Source organism: Stenella coeruleoalba (assembly GCF_951394435.1).
Source record: "Stenella coeruleoalba genome assembly, chromosome: 6".
NCBI lineage: Eukaryota > Metazoa > Chordata > Mammalia > Artiodactyla > Delphinidae > Stenella > Stenella coeruleoalba.
Window position 1 is genome coordinate 17,274,667 of NC_137151.1, and position 7,413 is coordinate 17,282,079.

Sequence of the window (7,413 nt, forward strand, 5' to 3'; positions counted from 1 at the left end):
GGTAACAAAGGTATTATTATTTTTTTTAATAATAAATGACATTTATTGAGCTCTTAGTTTATACCAAAGACTGTTGTAGACATTTCACATGGATTAATTCATTTACTCTTCACAACAATTCTATGAGTTAGGTCCTCTTACTCTCATGAGCCTTTTCAAATTAGCAACGAGGGTATGGAAGTAGAACAAGATTAAGCAATCTGGGCTTCCCTGGTGGTGCAGTGGTTGAGAGTCCGTCTGCCGATGCAGGGGACACGGGTTCGTGCCCCGGTCCGGGAAGATCCCACGTGCTGCGGGGCGGCTGGGCCCATGAGCCATGGCCGCTGAGCCTGCGCGTCCGGAGCCTATGCCCCGCAATGGGAGAGGCCACAGCAGTAAGAGGCCCGCGTACCGCAAAAATAAAAAAAAAAGATTAAGCAATCTTCCACAGTTTGTGGGCCTGTTCTGTGGTCTGACTGTAGATCTATCCCATTTTGTTGGTCTGACATAGAACACAGTTAGGTACACATTATCAAATGACTTTCAATTCAGTTCCACAATTAATAATCGGCAATTCCTATTATCTATGGCCAGAATAGTAACCCATGGAATATGACACACAGTGAGAGTAACATAGGTAGAATTTCCCGCTAACATTCTGTAATAAAGACAGTGCTTTCTGTAGACATGATTTACTGCAGATTCCCCTGTGGAAATGCCTTTAAAATATAGTGTGCAAGTATGTTAAATTGGTACTGTATTATGGTATTAGTGTTTCTTATCTGTGTATTTAATTATATAAATAGATTTCCTGAAAGTACAGATTTGATTTTTAAACACAATGGTAAATTAAAGCATTCTACAAATTTTCTTGCGTTTCAGAAGACTTTTTTTTTTCTTTTGCTAAAATGAGATTTCAGGACATTAAACAAAGCATTAAACATTTTAGCTTAATGCTTATTACCTGGGAAGCAGGGTTCCCAGAGATGGGCCATTATGTATAATTTAAACTTCTAAGCACTATCCCTTTAGTGATTAACTTGTAATAGAATACAAAACATTCCTCCCTATTACAAACATGCATTATTTTCGTACATTTCCTATTTTCCCAACTAGACGATATTCTTGATGGCTGGATCCACATCTGATTTAAAACAAACAGGGCTCTTCCTTTTATTCTGTTTAGGGAATAAATTGTGATTTTGAAGCTATGTCAGCATTACCTATTGTCAAAGATTCTTTTCAGAATCTATGTATCGGAGAGAACCTCGGGAGCAAAGACAGGAGATGGAAAAGGGAGATGTGTGTGAAGGACTTGGCAAAGGGAGTGGCATTAGTGCTGGAGGCTGCTTTGAGGAACCATATCTAGGAACAAGGAAGAATGTATTTATTTGGCGACGTAAGTAGTATGAACATGCTTTTCCAGAGGCAGTCCAGAGTATTTTTCACCCTAAATTTGTGAAAAGACTAGACTTTCCTTAAAACGCAGGCAACAGAGAGGATTGCCAACATGGAATCTGTCGTGTCCTGTCTTTCATCTTGGCCAGCAGGACTCAGTGTTTGTCAGGCACCCAGGTGTGTCACGAACCTGGGGGCCCATAATGTAGTCTGGCTTCTGTACCTGTTCTGAGGTGCCTCTGACACTGCTGTCATCAGTGTCCCAGTAAACTTCTAGTAACAAAATCCTATGGACATCTTAATACCTTAGCCCAGGGATTGGCAAACTTCTTCCATAACGGGCCAGAGAGTAAATAGTCCAGGCTTGTGTGCCGTGTGGTTTCTGTTGCACGTATGCAATTCTGCCATTATAGTGTGAAAGCCCCCATAGATGATACGTAAGCAAATGAGCGTGGCTGTGTTCCAATAAAACTTGATTTATGGACACTGACTTTCATATAATTTTCACATGTTAAAAAATATTCTTTCTCTTTTCATTTTTTCAAAGCATTTACAAATATGAAAGCCTTTCTTAGCTTGTGGGCCATATAGAAACAGGTGGTGGGCTGGATTTGGCCTGCAGGCCACAGTTTTAAAGCTCCCCAGCTCATTCTGTGTGCAGCCAATGTTGAGAACCCCTAGCCTATACTTTGAGTTTCTTGAACCGTCGACCTCATTCATCACTGTATCCCCATATGGTACGCAGGTGCTTGATGAAGGTTGAATGAGTTTGTCTTCGTGGGTCTCCTGTATCTCCTTGCTGATGGGTATTTACTGAAATGGTTAATGAACTAAGATATCTAGGGAGCAGGCCAGGTTATGACTGATTAAAGATGAGGGTAAGAGCCACAACAGGTCCTGCTGGGATTCAGGGCATGCAGGGGACCTGCGGGGGCTGTGATGGCCATGGAGGTGCGCCTGCCATTCCAACCTCTGTTCAAGAGAACCTTCTGCGGGGAGGGTAGCTGGTAGATAGTCATCAGCTGCTGTACTTTCAGATTCATGCTGAGGCCATGTTTGCCCCAGGCTACTCCTGTCGACTGAAAAACAAAAAAGCACAACCTAAAAGTTGAGAGTTATGTTTTCTTTGGAAGAAAAACTGAGGACTTAAACCCAGGGCAACCATCTTGGAGAACAGTGAGTGACCACTCCAAAGAGGCAAGGGGGGAGCCAGAATATAGGAGTTTTTGCAACAAAACATCGGGTAGTTGGAACATCAAAAGATTACTGTTAATCAAAGAAAACCAGACATCTCAAGTTAATGAACTGAGCGCTTTTCTATGTATGGGAAGATGCGAAATCTGGGCTCACTGAAATCATCCCTTTGATGTGCACCTCAGCTCTTGGGGACCAGTATCCTGTGTTTCTCATCCTGAGTCTCCCCAGGGTGCACCGTCGGGGGTGGCTGCAGCAGTTGACCACTAGATGGCGGGCATCCTGTTTCCATCCTGCGTTTCCTCAAGGCTCAACGTTGGGGTGGCTGTAATGTGGTGGCTTGATGGCTGCAACATCCTTTGTTTACTGATATGGCAGGGGGCATTTTAGTCCTCACTTCCAGCCACGGCACTTGAGCATGACAGGGGCCCCAGAGCTGGGCCGCTCCTGCCCAGTACAGGACCCTTCTGGTGGCAGTCTGCCCCAGGGCTCTGCACCAGCCTGGCTGAGGTTTTCTCAGAACTGCACCGAAGTGCAATGATCCTTCCACCCTGTCCTACCTTCCCTCTTGCTGTTTACAGGTGTCAGACCTGCATCATGGTCTGAAGGCATCTCCAACTATACCTGCCCCCTCTCTCCTTTATCCTTCATAAGCTTTTCCTTCAATAAATCTCTTCCCAGAGGACCCGAACTGATGTCAGGGAGGAGACTGTGAGAAGTAGATATGTCTCATTTTATTTCAAGTTTGGGATTTCTTTCCTTCTTTCTTTCTTTTCTTTCTTTCTTTCTTTCTTTCTTTCTTTCTTTCTTTCTTTCTTTCTTTCTCTCTCTCTCTCTTTCTCTCTTTCTCTCTTTCTTTCTCTCTCTCTTTCTTTCTTTCTCTCTTTCTTTCTCTCTTTCTCTCTTTCTTTCTTTCTTTCTTTCTTTCTTTCTTTCTTCTTTTTCTATCCTCTCCTTATTTCTCTGAGGATAGAATCAACAGGGTTGGCAAATGGCTCTGATGATTTTAATGGAATTGATGAGAGAATTGCAGTCAAGTGTGACATTTCTTCCTGAGCTGGCGGGTATTCTTGGCTAGAGGCTGGTAATTCCTTAGGGAACTTTTATGTTGAACTCATAGCTTCAAATCAGAATTAATCCTTGTTCCATTCATTTGTGCTGAAAGGCCATATCCTTGAGACAGATGGGAAATCATCGGGTGGGAGGCCTGGGAGCTGTGCGAGTGTGGCCATCTCAAGTACCGCAGCCAGGATTGGGACCAGGGAACGAGAAGCAGGATGGGCCGGGCAGAGTGAGACGGCCCCAGCTTTTGTCTGTCTTCCTTGTCATTCTGTAGAACCTACTGGAGAATAGATACTAGATTTAAAGTTCATCTCTGGGGAAAAATGATGGGCAGCAACCAGACAAAAGCATCAGAACTCTGCCAAGCACCTGAGGTCTGGTGCTAGACTTCCATCCCCAGGGAGCACTAGTGGGGGCACACTGGGATGGAGGGAATTCAGTAGAAGGGCCAGTGGGAACAAGTAGCCTCGTACAGGATGGAGATGAGAGAGGCCACAGCCCCAGTGGGGTGCGGGCTCCTAGGATGGCTCTTAGGAGCCCTCAGTTAAGGTTCTGGGCTGGTGGAGCTTGCAGACGCCATTGTGTGTGTGTGTGTGTGTGTGTGTGTGTGTGTGTGTGTGTGTGTGTGTGTGTGTGTGTGTGTTTAACAATTTTTTAAAAAATTGAAGTATAGTTGATTTACAATGTCTGTGTGAATTTCTGCTGTATAGCAAAGTGATTCAGTTATACTACATATGTATACATTCTTCTTTTATAATCTTTTCCATTGTGGTTTATCATAGGATACTGAATATAGTTCCCTGTGTTATACAGTAGGACCTTGTTGTTTATCCATTCCATACATATTAGCTTACATCTGCTAATCCCAACCTCTCACTCCACCCCTCCCCCAACCCCCTCCCCCTTACCAATCGTAAGTCTGTTCTCTATGTCAGTGAGTCTGTTTCTGTCTCGTAGAGGAGTCCATTTGCGTGCGTCCGCCACTGTTAAGCATTGTGGTGAGTCGGTCCAGGGTGAAAGGAGCTGGCTGTGTCTGGCACGTGACCATTGGATTGGCAGAGCTGAATGGGCCAGGGGCCGTCTGCAGCTCCTGGCTTATGTGACGTGCACCCCCTAGGAACCCCAGGAGATGAGAGCCTCTTCTCTGACAGTTTCAGTCCAAGGTCGAGGAAGGGTGAATCCTGTGCTCACAACTGTGTCAGAGAGACCCTGGGTGGAAGGGGCTCTTTAGCAAGGTAGTGGGAGTAAGGTTTCCAGAAGGGAGAGAGGAAACAAAGCTACCACTCTGCTCTCCAGGTAAAAGGCAGCAGGTCAAAGGCCAAGCCTTCAGATGAGATCAGAGCACACACAGATTTGGGAGGTAGGTGTCCAAAGTTCAGGTAAACAGTCAGGAATGAAAAAGCCTGTGGGAAGAAGGCAGGAGAATAGCTCACATCGAAGTCACACGTACTGAGTGCTGTGTCAGGCGGGACCCTTTCACTTACAAATAACAAGAAAAATCTTACTCAACAAGTTTAAACAATAGAAAGGCTGAAGGTAGAAAGGCCAGGCTGCTTCAGCCGGCAGCTTGCTGGAGTCTTCCAGGACCAGGGTCTGTCCGCCTACCACTTTGCTATCTGGGCCTTTCTCTGTGCCCAGGCTGGACCCCTCCTGGTTGCAGAGTGGCTGCAGTGGCTGTGTCACTACTGGCTTCCCCTTGAGTCCCTCCTCTTTTGAAAGTGGTGGTAAAATGCACATAACGTAGAACTTACCATCTGAACTTTTTTTTTTCTTTTTCGTTGTCTTTTGTTTGTTTTTAGATTTTTTAAATTTGAAGTATGGTTGATTTGCAATGTCATGTTAGTTTCAGATGGGCAGCACAGTGATTCAGTGTATGTGTGTGTGTGTATATATATATTCTTTTTCAGATTCTTTTCCCTTATAGGTTATTACAAAAATTGAGTAGAGTTCCCTGTGCTGTACAGTAGGTCCTTGGTTATCTATTTTATATATACTAGTGTGTTTATGAACCATTTTTAAGTGCACAGTTCAGTGGTATGAAGTACATTCACAGTGCTGTACAACCGTCACCACCATCCATCTCCAGAACTCTTTTCATCTTGTAAATCTGAAAATCTGTTCCCCATTAAACAATAATGCTCACTCCCCTCCCTCCCCCAGTCCCTGGCACCCACCATTCTACTTTCCATCTCAGTGATTTTAACTACCCTTGGTGCTCGTATTAAGTGGAATAATACGGTGTTTGTCTTTTTGTTCTATTGGGTTTTTTTTAAATTTATTTATTTTATTTCTTTATTTTTGGCTGTACTGGATCTTCGTTGCTGCACGCGGGCTTTCTCTAGTTGCGGCGAGCGGGGGCTACTCTTTGTTGCGGTGCGCGGGCTTCTCATCGCAGTGGCTTCTCTTGTTGAAGAGCACAGGCTCCAGGTGAACGGACTTCAGTAGTTGTGGCACACGGGCTTCAGTAGTTGTGGCTCACGGGCTCTAGAGCGCAGGCTCAGTAGTTGTGGCGCACAGGCATAGTTGCTCCGCGGCATGTGGGATCTTCCCGGACCAGGGCTCAAACCCGTGTCCCCTGCATTGACAGGCGGATTCTCAACCACTGCGCCACCAGCGAAGCCCTGTTCTATCTGTTTTTGTATGACCCATGAGTTAAAAATGCTTTTTACATTTGTAAATGGTTGCATTTTAAATGGTTATATGAGTACCTACACCATATCCTCAATTTTGCCTTTTGGCTTGCAAAGCCTAAAATATTTACTATCTACTCTTACAGGCCAATCCCTGGGCTAGTTCTATGGTTTGCCAACTATTTTCTGGTGCCAGCTTATCTCTGGTAGAGATGGAAGGGGGAAGGGAGGGTGGTGAGGGCCCAGAGGGGTTCATCTGCTTTGCATAATGGGGTCCACATCAGCTTCACTGGGAGACAGTGGTCCCAGCCAGAACCTTGGAAAACCTCTGAGCTAGATGTTTATAAAGTTTCTCACAGATCTAACCTCCCAAAGTCCTCCCTTTCCAGAAAATTCAACTCTGAGAATAAGAGTCAAAGTTCATTTGAAGACTCTTCAGTAATATGATGTTAAAAGAAATTGAAGTAATATACAAAATGGAGCCAATATTAATTCTGTAAAAAGAGGAAGAAAAATCTTTTTAAGGTGAAAAGGATTGGAACATGCCACCCCCAAAGTATTTCTCAGAAGAATTATTTTGAGCTGAAGGCGTTTGAGTTCCTAAAATCCCTTATCTGCCTAAAAGCAGAACTTCCCAAAAGAACTCAATTGTCATAAATTCCCCCCCAGGAAGCAAGTCTAATCTCTTCTCAGAACTGGCCACCACACTGGGACAAATACTGTCACAACACTATGAAATCTCCCACCTATTCTCCTAAGGGCCCATTTATCTTTCAAAAAAACCCCACAGAAACAGCCATTTGTGTTTCCATAAGTGCCCTTTCTCCTTACCCCTTCTTAGAAGTCATTTGTTCTCCCAGAAGTACCCCTCTGTCCCTCCCATTTCCTTTTTAGATGACTTTGTAGGGGAGGAAAATATCTTTTTCCTCTACCCTCCTAAATTCTCAGCCGGAGCCCCTGTAACAAAAACAGATTGACAAGGGAAAAGCCTCCAAAGTTATTTCATATAAGTTTTACATGACATGGGACACTTCATAAGGAAATGGGACTGGAGGGAGTGGTTAAACTCGAGCATTTCTGGATTTGTTGAAGAGTAGAAAGTTGTGGAAAATGTGATAGGACCATAAAGGGTATGAGCTAAGTGTAGTAA